The 16,198-nt window shown below is 42.4% G+C and overlaps 1 protein-coding gene across 4 annotated transcripts in view; it reads right to left on the minus strand.

Annotated features, from left to right (window-relative positions):
- The window catches only part of MACROD2 (mono-ADP ribosylhydrolase 2), an 884,404-nt gene that overhangs the window by 86,074 nt on the left and 782,132 nt on the right, over nt 1-16,198 (minus strand). The window lies entirely within an intron of this gene.

Raw genomic sequence — 16,198 nt, forward strand, 5'->3', positions numbered from 1 at the left:
ACCATTTAGTATTTTAAAATGGCTTTAAAAGGTTTCATGCGGTTTTAATTTACATGAAACCACTTACTCTTGCTATAATACAAGCAGAATGCAGCAAAAACAAAAGCTGATTAGATGACAGGTAGCACACGGGGTAAATAAAACATTTAATATGCCATCTACTTAGTGAGGCTGAGCATACCAATGAAACCACAACCCATAATGTATGCGCCACCCACCAATGTTTTCAAATAAATTGTTTGGGAGATCATTGTATGTGAAAGGCTTTTCTAAAAGAGACCAAAAAAAAGCCAAACAAAATAAAAAAGAAACAGAATTCCAAAGCCTTTAAGATTGAAAAACACCCACACTGGACTTTACTCTAGCCTTGCTATTTCTTTGTTTTATCTGTTTACAGAGCCCAGCACAAATTGCCTCTGCAGCCAAAACCCAGCTCCAGGAGGGAGCTGTGGAAGTCAAAAAGACTCTCCCACGGCTGAGCTGAGGGACCCGCAACCCCATAATCAAGTTTTTCTCTGAAGTGCATGAGAGCTTAACCAGAAAGGGATGAAGCCCAAGCAATAGGAAATTCAGTATCTTGGCTGGCATTATGCTGTCCTCGTGTCTCCACGGGCAATAAGCCGATCTGTCGTAGCAGAGCTCCTCACGAGTGCCTTTGCACATGCTAGAAACAGCACCAGCCTCCCCCCCCGCAGGGAAACCGGTGGGAGGAACGCTCTCAAAAAAAAAAATGCCTTCTTCTCTTTATCTTCGGTAGAAAATGCTGTCCTTTTGCTAGAGCTGCTCTTCGAAGCAAAGTACAGGTCTTGGCTTCAAAGATAGCATTACGCTGAGCAGCTCAGGACTTGGTTTTAGAGCTCATTTTGGAGCAGCCTGGTAGAATACAGAAGGGAACGAGAGCAGGCAATGATCAGTTATGACGGAAAAATGCTAGTAGTTGCTAACAAGGACATCTCAGAATCACAGCTGACTACAAAACCTGAAAGAGCAAACTAGATAGGAAATATGAGACTGAAGGTACAGGTCATGTGGGCATTAAGGAATAAAGAGGCTTGTGAGCAGGAGAGAAAGCAGCGGGGCAGAGCTTGGGTGGACACTGCTTGCCGAGGAAGCATATCGGCAGATTTGTGAGCAAGAAAACTGCCTGTTGCTGTCTGCTCATATGACGTTCACAGAAACAAGCTGTTCTGTGCATCCCTCGTAAACAAACCAGGCTAGACCTTAAAAATATGCTGGACTGTATCATCAGCTACTCTTCACAAGGGATATAATAAAGAATACTGGTTAAGTGCTCAAGCCAAAAAGCCATACTCATCTCTGTACTCACAGATTTATAATGTAAAACACCGGCAGCAAGTGGTGCCACATTTTACCCGTACAAGAGTTTCAGCCTTAGTAAAGTTGTGTGTTTTCAGGAGGGAAGCTTTAGACAGTGAATGCTTAAATTCCATTTACTGTGAAAATTCGTTTAGGATAGTTCTGGGGTGATGCTAGATTGTCATCTTCTATCTCCGCCTCCCGAGCGAAGCAGATATTCCCGCATTCCAGTGATAGGCCCAATATGTGAACCAGGACAGAGAAAAGAGCAAGGATGGAAACTTATAAACCAGAGGAGGGATGACATTCCCACGCAGAGAAGTTCTGAGTCATCTTGCTCTTTATATAGTCTCATATCCTCTGCTGCAAATACTACAGATATTTCCCTCTTTTTACAGAGTTCAACTTCTCAAGGTGTTCCCTTTGCTTTTATTTATTCTGTGCAGTTGACGATGATAAAACTTCTGCAATCCTGAGAATTTCTACTACTTCTAATATAATTCCTTAATTTAAAGATAGGGAATCTCTCTAGAAACGGCAGACTATTTCAAAATTTCTAGCCTCCTGACTGTATACTTCCTATATATAAAAGTGTTCAACTTCTTGGTGTGCAAAAAAGTGCTCTATTTTTAAGTATGCATAAGATATTGTGATGACAGCTGAAATCCTGTGTTTATCTGATTGAATGACATGTGTTGGCAGATAGTAAATCTCAAATTAAACCATATTCTACCACCCTGCCAGTCATTGACTATTTTATCTAACATCCCCAGCTAAAATAACTCGAAATTAGGTATGGAAAGTAACCCTTGTCCTCACTGTTTCCGTTCCAGCTACAATACGGAAAGGTTTAATCCAAGTGACTCCAAACCTGCCTTGCCTGCTGGCTCACAAAAGCTCAGCAGGCCTTTTGGGATGCACAGTTATGAAAGCCGCTCCTTATTCAAAGAGGAAATCTCTCCTCTCATGTGGCTAGGAAATGCCAACTTGATTAGACGTTTCATGCCGCCCCTTTACAGAGGGCAGGGAGCAGCCCCCAGGCACTCCCCCTGAGCGTGCCCGAGGAGCCCCCGGCGCCTTTTGTAGGTGCCTGGCTCCTCCACAGCTGACCAAGCACCACTCAACTGCAGCAGAAGTTTAAAGGAGTTGCAAGCTGAAGGTATTAAAGCTCATCCTTGATTGACAGCTCTTTTTTGGAGGCCGGTATTAAAATCAACCATCCCCTGTCAGAGCCTGATTAAATTCTGCTCGCTTCACAGCTATGAATAGGTGGATCAAAGAACCCCAAAATTAAGAGTGCCGCAACACAGGAAGAAGGGAGTTAAATTGCATGAGCTGTTCACTTAGTAGGCAGCTTCACAGCTCAAGGCTGTGAGTACATTGATTTTTAAATACATATACACACATATTTTTCTTGGGCCCTGCTCTCCTTGCCAGGTTCCATTTAATTTTGAAGGGGATACCTTCCCAGCGGTTTTGTTATCTGCACCTGATAAGGATCAGCAAACTTCTGGGGCTCTGCCTGGCTCACAAGGCTCAAGCTCTTTTGCAGTGGAATGGACCCAGCGTCAGTCATTAACGCCAGGATTTTAGAAGGATACAGTCAAATCTCATGAACTGAAAACCCCTCCAATGGGTATAAAAGCACTGCTAGTCTTAATAGCAGCAGCGTTGATCTTTCAATACAAAGAAGCTAGCAAAAATATTTCCTCCTATTTTTTGTTCAGTGGGGTTTTGTTTGTTTGTTTTTTCCCCAGTGAATTTGAGAGCACTTTCCATCTAGCGAGTTTTAAGTTTATTGGTGGGTTAATGCACCTTGGGTTAGTTCACTCATAGACCACTAATGGTCTAGAAGAGCTCCACAGGAGGCTGGGGCGGGCGGGTGGATGCTCAGGGACTGCACTGTCACCGCAGCGCAGGAACGATGAAAAGCTGCCGAGGGTCCCACAAACCACACGGCAGAGCTGGGAGCTGCACCCCTCCGCGGCAGCCGAGCTCCACTGACACGCAGCCACCGCCGACCAGAGACAGCTCTGCCCACAGAAGGCAGATGGAGCAAGAAGATGGATATGCATCACTTGGCGAAATGACCACAAGCCTCGCCACATTCAAAGCCACAATAAAACAAGAGTCTGCTGATGCTTTCTGGCAACTTGACACCCTTTTTTATGGATTCTTTGAGAAGGAAAAAAGCCCTGCCTTTCCAGCAAGCTAAAAGTACACACCAAGTTCCCTAACGGACCCTTCCCTCTACTGCAGCGTGGGGAAGACGCTGCGTGTGTATGCGCACATCTGCACGTGCAGCCACTGATACAGGAGGAGTTTATACCCTACAGCTGTACCTATATACATTTTAGGATTGAAAATGTCTCTGTTTTTATCTCAGCTCTTTTGCTGTGGCCTCTGGCAGGTCGTCCGATTCCTCTGACTTAATTTCCTTATCTGTTTAGGGGACAGGAATACTTAGTTGTCCACCTCTGCATTGCTACAAAGAGGTATTGCCAAGCACAATCCACAGGACATGCCAAATGTTGTCATACGTATAGCTGTATGTATACCCAGGTGCCAAGCTACATATATCAAGTGCAGATTTGAAGCAGAAAACTGATCAAAAGATATTCTAGACTATTTTATCTAAGGAGTGTTTCCACGTCATTGCCACCTTGTGTCCTAACAAAATAACAACTCGCAATGAAAATAAACCCAACTGCATTTCAGCACTCCCAAGTATTTCATGTGTATCCCCCGTACCAAGACATTTACCCAGCAGGCAGTGACTGCTTTTTATTATACGTGACAACAAGTTTCATCATAATTTAAATCTTACCAGAAAATACACAATAGAAAAACAACGCTAACTTGTAAAAAATGTTTCCCAATCCCAAATGAAATTAATGGTAACAAACAACAAAGAGAATGAAGCAGCTTTCTGCTCTTTGTACATGTAGCAAACCCCTTTTGTGAAACGCCCCTGCCCGATTCCACCAGGACCTATTGTCATAAGGCAATGGCGAACACCAGAAGCTTGCTGTAACATTTTTAGTTTATCAAACATTCTGTGGACTTAATTCAAAACTCAGTGAAGCCAAACGGAGGCTTTTTATTGACTTCAGCGTGCTTGGATAGGTGCCTATACTCCGTAACGCCAGAAATAATATTTGCCTCCTTCAGAACTAAAGTTCTTCTGATATTCAAATTTCATTACCCTAAATCTTCAGATACTTTCTCAAACATACCCTTAACAGTCACAGTTCAGAGCTGCTTGTACCCATTAAGACCCCTTGACTACAGTGCCCGTAAGGAAGAAGCCCTGAACCTTCAACCATGCCGCATTCTCGCGTTTTCCCTCTGTTCAGACCACGGTTGCTTGGACAGCCCCGTTGGCTTTCACTGCCCGACAAGACTTCCCTTATAGAGACCAGTGGAAACAAAGCTACCTAAGTCAGGTTTCCAAGGTATGCTCTTGAGGAACTGAAATCTCAATTGTGGGAAGCAAAGAGGAAGGAGGAAAAGATTTTGATGCACCACAGAAGCAGGCTTCGAGTGTCCTAGCTGGTCTCTGCACACTGTGTAGAATTTCTTCTATTTCTGTGGCCACATCTCTCTCTCTTGCTTGTCTTCAAGGACCTCACTTTCCAACTCTCTCTTTTCTGGTTTTCTGACAGAGTTCCTCCCTGTCCGGAACCGAGCCGACACATTGAATTGACAACATGCAGAGGTACGCTTCAAAGAGACCGACATCTGTTTCTGCCCCCTTAAAGTACCGGTAAATGATGCTCTTGATGCTCACAGTCGCCCCTTCAGCCTACCCTCTGCCCAGCCTGATCCTCTGGTAATCCTGTTGCAACCAACTAACAGATGGAAATACCAGCTTTGTAAAATAACACAGGCATCTGCCATATCCCTCGCAGCAGCTGTGATCCACTTCGCCAGAGGCGCTGCCTTTCCTGAGCACCATGCACATCTGGCCAGCTGTCCAGATAGCAGTCTGCCTGACCGAAAAGAAAGAGCAAAGAGGACTGCATCCCACTTGGAAATGAGCCGTGGTTGAGGCCAGAAGTTTTCACACACTCCTTCCAAAGGTGAATGCCCCAGGCCCTATAAAAACTACTCATTTCATAGCACTGTAAATTAAAATTCAGCCTCCTAATATTATTACTAATTTCACAGAAACCATTAAAGCATAGAGCCTAGCTGACTGTCTGCTCCTTTCAGCATGACATCATGGTCTATAATTGCAGAATTACTCTCAAAAAGAACTTCAGTCGAATATTTATGGCAAGTGCAAAGCTTTGGTGCTGCTTCCATCCTCATAACAAGATTTAAGCGGGGCAGAGGTGTCAGACTGGTGATACGGTGAATTTGACAATCAACGAACTGCGTGATGATGTTCACAAAGCAATTCACCTAGCCTTAAGATCTTTACACCTGGCCCAGCTTCAAGTCTACTGCAGACCTGAGCTAAAACACACCCCCGTTTAGTTGAACTTGCAGGCACCCCAATGAGCCCAGCTTCAGGCCAACAGGCAATCTCTAGATCATCTTTTGGTCCCGCTAGTGGAAGGAGAAAGACATAGTCTCTCTCAGGACAAAGCTCTTGGGTTTTTATGGACTTGAGTTTTGAGATTCTTTGAATCCGAAGTAAAAATCTAAATAAAAATCCACATTACTGTAAGCCTCCTGCAAGTAATGGTATTAATGGAGCATTATGATATCACATCAAGAGCAAATACCCGTTGAGGACTAGCTGTGAGGAAGCAACTCTTACTTACACCAGTATATTACTTAGGCAGTCATTGAAAGGAAAAATAATACAAAACACATGAATTATAAAATGATTTATGCTTATCACAAATACAGTGGAATGCTTTCTATGTGGTCCTACTGAAGTTCAAAAACAGAAAGTTATTATTAGTGCTTTAATATCCTACTTTATAACGGAAAGCATACTTTGCTTGGAGTGAAAGATAATTAAAAGTCCAAAGGCAATTTAAAAAACAAAACCGAACCAAACCCCCAAAAAACAAAAAAACCCATCAGCAATTTATTACAAGTTTAAAATATTAACACAAACAACATCCCAAAGGAATGGTAACTAAGGCTTTGCAGCAATCCCTGCCTCTAAAACAAAATGCAGTAGCAACACACTTAGCAATGAAACTCAAGATAAATTTAAAACACGGTCAGAACGCCTCTCCCTGTCTATCGTGCCTGTTCTGACAGCTCTGCTTGTATTCTACAGATGAGGGCAAATTCCTCCCTGTGCCACATGGCTGCCAGACACACCACTGCAGTTATCACTGTGGCATAAGCCTATCTCCATACTACTGAAACACATTAGAAACCATAATACTTTCCAGTGGAGAAGCACTTTTACCCACAGATCTCAAAGGCAAGTAAGCATTACAGTTCTGTGGTAGTTCTCATAGATCTCTGCCTCCAGGTGGAGATTTGATGTGCCCAAGGTCACAGGGAACAAGAGCAGCAGAACAAGAGTAGCAGAACTAGACCAGGACCCTGGGATTTTTTTTTCCTGTTCTCTCTCAAGCAAAGATGCTACAGAAAAAAAAATAAATCCTATCAATGGTCACAAGCTTCACTGCACACCACCAGTTTTCCCTGGCATACCCTTTCAATGTACCCATGTACTGTGAGAATCGATAATGATAACTCTTTTTCCCTAATACACTGGTTGTTTTTTAAAGGTTACTTACTCTCCTTGGGAGAATCCACTCTCTGCTTTCAATACCTTTTTAAGGCAGTGTATTATTCAAGGACAGGTAGAGCTTTCCCTTTTGGACCCGGTGCCTCTTTGTGCTGAGCTGTTACTTTTTCGTATGAACAAAGCACCTGCCAGACAAGCAGAGTGGCTGTCCCAAAGAACCGATTTGGATCTAAAATAGGAAATTATGACAACATTTTCTGAGGAATTTACAAATCCTCAGCAACAAAACCGTACATGTCCTAGTTACTTATATATTGCATGATTATATGACAAATAAGACATGATAATCCTGTAGCGCTAATATAAACACAGACTCTAAAATAACCAGTAGTTAATAGTCCACATGTGGTTTTTTTGCTCAACAACAGAAAGTTTTTCAGTTTCCTAAAGGTGAAAAAAACTGTAAAATCAGCCTAGGATTTAAGGCAACGTCTCAGTGTATTTCTTTTGATGGTCACTACAACTTGTCAGGAAAGGGGCAAGAGAGTAGTTTAAAAATGCATTTGTTTTTACCAAGATATCCATCAATCTGCACAATTCACTTTTATGCCACACAAACACGATGACATAAAGCCCATTAATCTTTTCCAGCTTAATACCTACTGTCCTTTGAAGATACATGTTTGGAATATCTGAAGGCGACCTCCATTTTTCACAGTTACCAGTCATAGGGCAGCTGACACAGCCAAGATAATCCTGTATTCAGCGAAACCGGGGGAATGAATGGATTCTGATGAATGTAATTTGCTATCTCAGTGACAAATGGCAAATGTGAAGAGAGGGTATGCATGCAAATATAACTGCGTTAAATAAGGGCTTGTGAAGGATAGTACTCTGAAAATATCTGATAGGCAGTTTTACAACAACCATGCGTTTTTGAGGAGATAAATCATCAGCTTACTTAAAGTTATCATTATATCCTCGTTGTGGATCTCTGCTGAATAAGATGGTATTGTGGCATACAATCAAGCAGGGCGTTGTAATCCCATAGGCCAACTTTTTGCACCACATTTTACCTTACAACATAAATTTGTCAGCATCATCTTAGTACAATTTGGACTTAAATACCCCAAAGTTCCCAGTAATTATGAGCATCCTAAGCCCGTTTGGGCGTCCAATCTGTGGTAGACTAATTCCCAGAAGATGTCATGTTCCACCAACACCAAAAGCTCTTTGCTGGATCCCCTGAGGCTGAGATGCCACTTTGGAAAATTCTTGTATTCTTCACATTTTTACCGGTTTTGTCGTAGCACCACATAATATCTACCAATGCAATTTCCACTCCTTCCCAGGGCCAGCAGGAGAATCAGCACTACTTGCTCAGAGTCCGCCACTCAAGAAAAAAGAATATGCTTGAAAACAGAAATGCAATCTCCTCCTTGCCATCATCTTTGTGGCTGCTGCAAGATTCTGAATATAAAACAGCCCCAGGTTTTAAAACCACACAGAGAGACCAAGTGATGGTACCTCCTACCCTTCAGACAGGTACGAGTAATTTAGGTTTGGATGCTAAAGCCAGCACCAGGAGGAGGCAGAGCTGCCTGAGGCTGGGAACCAGCGGGGAGAGCAATGGAGAGTCATGCCCTGGAAAGCAAAGCTCCCTACTGCTGTGCTGCCGAGGCAGGGGAGGGCAGTGCCTTCGAGGCATTCTGAGAAGTCACCAGGCCCCTGAGCAGTGGGAACCACATGCCTGTCAGTCCCCAACAGCTCTGCCTCCCGCGCTCTTCCCTGTGGCAGGGGTGGGCGTCCCCTCCTGCTGCAGCAATAGAAGCACGCTGGCGTCTCGCGGCTGGGACAGAAATGTTTGTTTCTGGCTGCGCTGCTGAGAAGCCCTGAGCAGGCTCCTGAGGATGCACAATAAACACTTGAGCTGCAGAAAAAAAAGCAGGAGAAACAGCTCCTAAAAGCAGCAGATGATGGCTTAAATAACTTTTTAAGTGTGCTGTTACAGGCAGGGTAAATTTGCAGTCATGATAAACTCAGCAACAATTTTCTCACTGAGGTCGAGCAAAGGTTTCACCTTACCTCAGGGGCTCGGGTACTTTACAACTGTTGACTGCTGTCACTTGAGCTTTTCACGTTATTTTCTAAATTACTGACAGAGGAAAAAATTCTGACTTGATCTTACAAAGGTGGCTTCAAATTCAACTTATTTAAGTATTTCAATCAAAAGAGGCCAGATGACCCCCACATACAAAATTATACACACACCTAGAACCTGGAAGGTTTCACCTTAGAAACCTTTGCAAAATACATGATTTGATGTAGAAGTCCCTCAAACCTAATGCAATTGAGAGCAGTCCCTGAAGGAAGCTCGCACGGGGTCTTTCCCTTGTTTGCTATCGCCCCTTTAATCATTCTCACCTTCATCCTACATTAACGTTCATGTTAGTTCCTCTTTATCGAAAAGCCGTTGACTTCAAAGGCGTTTTGGATCAGCATACCTAAGCGTTTCCCGCCCTGGTGGGAAGACAACAGCAGCACTTTGAACAGCAAGTTTGTCTGACTACAGCTAGGATTCCAAAAACTCAACAAGTGTCATAAAACCTGCACTTTTAGGGGTCAAGAGTGCTCACTTAACCTGTATTAGGCAGCACTACCACTGTGATCGCCTCCAGTGTATTGCAAGTTCTCCTCCCCAGCACCTCCGTATATTCTCTATTCTTTATTTGAGGGAGAACATGGGTAGAGATATCAGCGGTGTGGAAAGTTAGTAATTACTCCCCATTGAAGGGATTACAACTCCTGTAGTAGAAGCAAAGTGAAGGGGTAACATACCTGCTACCCAGGTTATAAAGGAACAATATACACACAGAGTTTGCAAAACTCTTAGTGAAAAAGTTTGTTATAGATAAAAAAGAGCCCTTCTAAAACAAAAAAATAAATAAATTGCTTTCCCAAGAATGTAGGCCACATCGCATAACTTGGAACACTCTGAAATCGTTGCTCTTACTAAAACCTGGACGGAATCTCATTTATGTAAATATTACCTTATCTCTCTCTTTGAAGAAAATGTTTTATGATTAAGTTATCTGTCATTTATAGATCAAATTAAACTCATTAATGCAAGCTGTTAAAGACCCCTTTTAAAGGACAAAGGCTGATTTTCTCAAAGACTGTACATCTCTCGTTCTAATGCTAGAGATAAATCTTTTTGCCACCAGAAAAAGACAGAACCAGGCAGAAGAGGAGTCTATTAAATTTCCAGTACTGCTAGAAAAAACACTTCCATTCCCAGGATGGTCACTCCAGTGTCTCTTCCGAAAAGGAGATCAACTAAGGATCACTTGCTTACTGTGTGTCAGATAGATGCCAGGTAAAGTATATGTAATTTTTTTTAAAAAAAAAAAAGTCTATTTATCTCTTTCCTACACAAAAGTTCTTTTTTCTTTTTGTAGAAAGTCACTTCTAACAGTCACAATTACAAGCCTATTCATGCCTGAGATGCTTAGGTAGGTACAACAAAATAATGTGTGTCTTTGTTAAATAAGAATGACTGTAGAGTGATGAGTTATTTTCACAAGATTTCGCAATGGTGGATACCCAGCATCCTGAAAGAAACCAAGTCAGGAGTCTGTATGATCTAAATGCAACCTCTGCACATTTCTTGCTACTCAGAAGGGAGATCAGGAGGAACAATGAGCAGCGAGACAAGAAAATTTGATGTAAAATACTTACTCCCCAAGAACTCAAGAACTTGAGCTGGCGGCTGGGTCAGCTCGGGGAATGGCTGCACTTCAGAGCCTGCTTTTGGGATATTTGCACCTGTGAGAGTCTGGGACCGGTAAGGAAGATCTATGCTTAAGAGCAGACGTGATTATAGATTTGGCATATGAGCTCGGTCTGCGACTCAGCCAAAATGTCCTCATGTGAAAGGTCATTAAGCCAGCTTGATACAATTGACGAATGTCTTCCACAGAGGATATTGCAAGTTTAATACAGGTTGTTCAGGAAAAAAATATCTGCCGGGATATAAATGTCAACTGTATGCCAACATTTTTCACAAGGATCGGGAAAGGAAAAGAGATTCATCTTTAAGGGATCACTTTTAAATGAATTTTAATAGATGGTAATAGGCTGACAGTTCTCTGAAAATAGCCAGCAGATGTTCCAGCGCTTTACCAAGCCCCGATGTCTAACCTTGGGTACACCAATTCCACAAAATCCATCTTTTGGATGGAGCTCTGTTTCCGCAGCTGGAATGCTAATGATGGCTCTTAGCGGTTTCTGACTTCTAGCAGCGTGTTTATTTCTGCGGCAGTTCACAGCGCACAAGCCACAGAGGCGAGTAAGCGCTGATTTATGTTTTATTAGAAAGGACAAGAACATACCTTATTTATGGTACATTGCTATCTACAGATAACCTTCGGTCTATCTATCTGCTCATCATAAGATAAAAAGCATCTAAATTACTAAGATGTTGTTCAAATACAATTGAGAACATTAGCACAATTTATATGAGCCGCTCAAACGCACTGATGCATATAAAGTCTCCAAAACCAGTTATTGTCAAAATGTCAATGCTAAATGCACAAAAATGTAACTTACTTTATGCCATTAATTAACTAATGTTTGCACAGCACTTTGAAAATGTAAAAGCACTTTGAACACTGAGAGCTAAGCAGTATTATTTTTACTCGTGTGGACTCTACTGTATGAATCATACATAATAATCACCTCTTGTGGAAAGTATTTTTGGTCCACAGCCAAAATCTAACCTAAGATTTGGCACTTCTGTTCAGTAAAGCATCTGTAAATGGTCCTGTTCGGGTTTCAGCTGGAAATTTTCTGCAACACATTCATTACTGAGTTCTTCACAATATATACCAGGCATAAGGTGCCTTCACAACTCTGTAATTAATGTTGTGTAGCGAGACAGCAAACATTTTATGGTATTCTCATCTGCCCAAAACATTTAAGAATAGCGTCTCACTAGTGTTAGCTGTGACTTAACTCCTTCTCTTTGATCTGTACAAGATGCAACAGGCTTAATGGATATAACACAGGATTGGGATTCCCTTTCACCTTTGTGAGAGCTGTAGCTCTCTATTTTGTGATTTGGTGAAAAGCATTACATAAGAACTAGACGGTATCATCATTCTCTCTCTCCACACTGTGATTTCCTCCCCTCTGATCACCCTCTGTCTGAGCTTTTTTTTCCCCCCTCACCCTTTGTGACTGAAGAGATGCCATGACCGTGAGTTTTCCTTCCCAAGTGAGAGCGCAGAGAGCTTTCTCAAGGTCACATGTTGTACCTACAAGCACATCTGTTGCATCAGTCTTTGAAAAAATACGCTTGGCTATCCCATCCTTGCACAAAATTGCTTCTCTGTGATCGCATTCATGGGGGAAATTTAAGTCTAAAATAACCAGAAACCAACGAAACTTCGCCATTCTCCCATACTGATTAGTTAACAAGAATGGTGATGACTTACAGCTGGCCTGAGTACCACCTGCACTCAGGTCAGCCCAGTGTTTCCAAAGGTTTTGGCTTCCTGGCTGACCTGGTGGTGATATGCTCCATCATTGTTATAACTCTCAAATCAGGAGATATTTTATGCATGCCTTGTATTTGTTTAAACACATGTCTATCCATAATATAAATTAGTCTGTGTGGGATTAACCTAGCCAAGAATTTATCTTCTACAAATCTGTCCGGATGTTCAGATTTAAAGAGTTTTAAAGAACCTTGTCTGTAATACACCACACCCATCTCCTATTAACAACTACCCTACTATACCCTTGATAGCTGGTAAGTATATTTATTCAGCATCGGTTTTTATTCTTGAACTAATGGAGAAAGAAAAACAAGAATGGGAAATATCTGATGTGGTTAACATTGATCTATAAAGCTTGGACCTATTTTCTCCCCTTGAAATAGAGAAACTAATTCAGAGATTTTAAAAAGAAAGAAAAGAAAGAAAGGATATTTGAACCGACTGACTTTGAACAGATGAAACATTTTACAGTGTTTACAGTGTAAGTTTACAAACCACTCCTGGGGCAGCTACATTGCATATCTTATCCATAAGGTAAACACAGCGAGATCATATACTGGCTCCCAGCTTTGTGCGGCCTTACAGGACTAGCACTCAATTCGGCGCAGCTGCCAAGCTGGGCTCTGGAGGGGCCCCATGCTCAAAAGCGAGGGGTGCACCGAGCCCATCGAGAGGGAGCTGAACTGCTGGAAACGCTGCTCAGCACCTGCTCTTATTCTGCCTGGCTCCGTGGTGAGCTCTCGGTCTTTCCCGCTCACAAAGCAACATCTTTATCTCATTTTAGCTAGACAGAAAAATGGAAAACGCAGGGAGGGCAGGGGAGAGTTGGCTGCTGTGAATGGAGCGAGCTTGGCCCTGGTGTAAGTCAGTGTAGCTGCCAGGGGGCTACAGCGATTTACAACAGCAAAGACTCATCTGGCACCTTGCTTTCATGCAGTTGCTCTCCAGGTTCAGTAATTCTTGGTGTTAGAAATCTGTATGGTACAGTCAGGATTCCAGATATATACATTATTCAACAATAATAAGCTACAGACTTAGGTAACACTCTCCACTGCCTTTTAATCTGTTGTAGGTGGAGGAGGAACAAAAGAATAAAAGCACATCTCATGCAAGTATTGTAAATAAACCATTTCAGCTCAAACAACCAACTCCCATAACAGACATGAGTCTACCAGGCACCTCTTTTCAATAACTCCTACCGATTCCCAGTTCTCTGCAACCTTGAGCACCAAGAGGATGGGGAGTCCTTGATCTCATAGCCGAGGTAATTTGTGGCACTTTTCCCCATTACACAGCCAGGACCGGAGTATAACGCCTAGAGAGATGAGCGGCTCTATTCAGATTCGTTACTAGTGACTTCATCTGCAAGAACTCATGGAGTGCCTGCAAAGCTGATCTTGGAGAAGACTCCAACTGATTTAGCTTCTGACTCTAACGTTCAGTAGTCCTGTGTTAAAATCCACATGGCTTGTCCCTGTAATTTGCATTATTCATGATTATCAAACCCAAATTATTACTTGCTGCAGATCACGTTAACACGCACCCAAAGCTCCATGTTCTTCTATCTGGTAACTCACCAACAAATTTTGCTTCTGTAAGTCTAACATGCTGAGTGACAACTTGAACACGTCTAAATCTCTGAAAAGCCAAATCAATTTTCTCACGTATTTTCTCTTATAAAAGTATCTGCTCCAGGGCTGTGATTTTTATGCCAAGTTTCAAAGCAGAATGACTGTATACAGTTAAATTACAACCCTCTAAAATGTGGATTTATAATACATATAATGGAAGTCCTATAACTATAACACTTCAAATGTGACATTCCTACAAATGCCAGTTTTCAAGGGATGTTATATGATGGTTTGAACTGCCTCTTGATCCATGGCAAGATGATGCTTTCTTGGGGGAGGAAGACTTTCATTATTTTCCAATTATTGTGCAGAACAAAGATGACATCTTCTTCCTTAGAAGGCAACTGTCTACTAATAAGAGATCCCATTGGAGTGATAGATGATTGAGCTTCTGTGGGACTAAAGCAGCTTTCAGTTAGTACCTGCCTCATTCTGTCTGCAGAACTGAAAACATACTGCTGCTGTAAACACCGTATTTACATCCTTAATCATCCAAAATCATGACAACAGCTTAAAAATTATGGCATTTCACAAACTAATAATTGCATATATCTCTTCTGCCTTATCATTTCTGAGCTTTTAGGAACTCAGGTCACTTTTTCACCTGTTTTTTCCAACTACAAAGACTAAAAACATATTAAAAGCACACACATGCAATAGCTTAAAAAAAAAAATCTGCATCTTGTATGCCTCCAAAGCTCAGTCTTTGAGAAAAACATCAAATATCACAAGAGTTGGCAACAATGTAGACTGCGCTACCCATTCTTCAGAAGTACAGGAAAATGAGACAGCCACCAAAGCAGAGGCATATGACCTAGTTGAAACTCCCTGATATGATCTGCAAGGTTGCTCTGGCTCTGACCTGTTCATACAAGTTGGTCTCCTCTCCCATGTAACTAGCGATAGAACGAGAGGAAATGTCCTCAAGTTGTGCCAGGGGAGGTTTAGATTGGATATTAGGAAAAATGTCTTTACTGAGAGAGTGGTGAGGCACTGGAATAAGCTGCCCAGGGAGGTGGTGGAGTCACCATCACTGGAGGTGTTCAAGGAACGTGTGGAAGTGGCACTGTGGGACATGTTTTAGTGGGCATGGTGGTGTTGGGTTGATGGTTGGACTTGATGATCTTACAGGTCTTTTCCAATCTTAACAATTCTGTGATACTGAACTCAGTCAGGCTCCTTTGGTTATGAGGGGACTTGGGTCAGGCTTTCCGTGACAGTCCTTGAACACTTCTGCCTCCATGGAAGAGAACAATGGGTCACATCCCTCCTGCTATCATCTGTATATAAGTGTCTCTGCATGGATATTTTCTCTTTAATGTGCTGAAAAGGGAGCTGGCATTTTTTTTGTAGAGTGGGTCGTTTTCTCCTGAACCATCCAAGAAGGGGCTCTGAGGATTTGAAGCAGCAGCAGAAGGAACAGCTCCGGGAATGAGCTTTTTCTCTGCTGCACTTTTTCTTACCACGTGCCCCAGGACATACTGCCACTTGGATCTGTATTTCTAGGCTTCACTTCCCTGCAGAGCTCTTCCACTGGAGCCTGTAATGCGGCACTAGGGAATAACACCAATGATATGGAGGACCTGCTGCAGCAATGCTGCCAGGCATAGAGTGAGCAACATAGCAGCAATCGGCTGTAGCTCACACTCAAAAAGCTACTGCTATCCTAACCCTTCCTTCGCTAAGAAGAAAGTGGCAAGAAAACGCCAAAATAATCTTGAGAGGATCCTGCCTTTGGCCTTGGAAGCCTTCTGTGGCACTGTCTGTACGAGGTTTTAACCTGACCTATTAAGTTTACCTGGAAAGCTGATGACTTCAATAATATTGCCTGTTGCAAACTCGTGTGAGTGCATGTTGCTTGATTTGAGAGTCCATGATTCGAGGTGGTGAGGGGGGAAGTGCTGCAGACAGGATTCCTTCAGTTAGTATCAGTACAACTCGAAACGAAAAGGCTTGCTTTACAGTAAACAGTATAGCCACGGACAGGTTTTAAAGCCTGCTACTAAACACGTTCTGGCAACAGAAAG

This window comes from Gavia stellata, chromosome 23 (assembly GCF_030936135.1).
Source record: "Gavia stellata isolate bGavSte3 chromosome 23, bGavSte3.hap2, whole genome shotgun sequence".
In the NCBI taxonomy this organism is placed as follows: domain Eukaryota; kingdom Metazoa; phylum Chordata; class Aves; order Gaviiformes; family Gaviidae; genus Gavia; species Gavia stellata.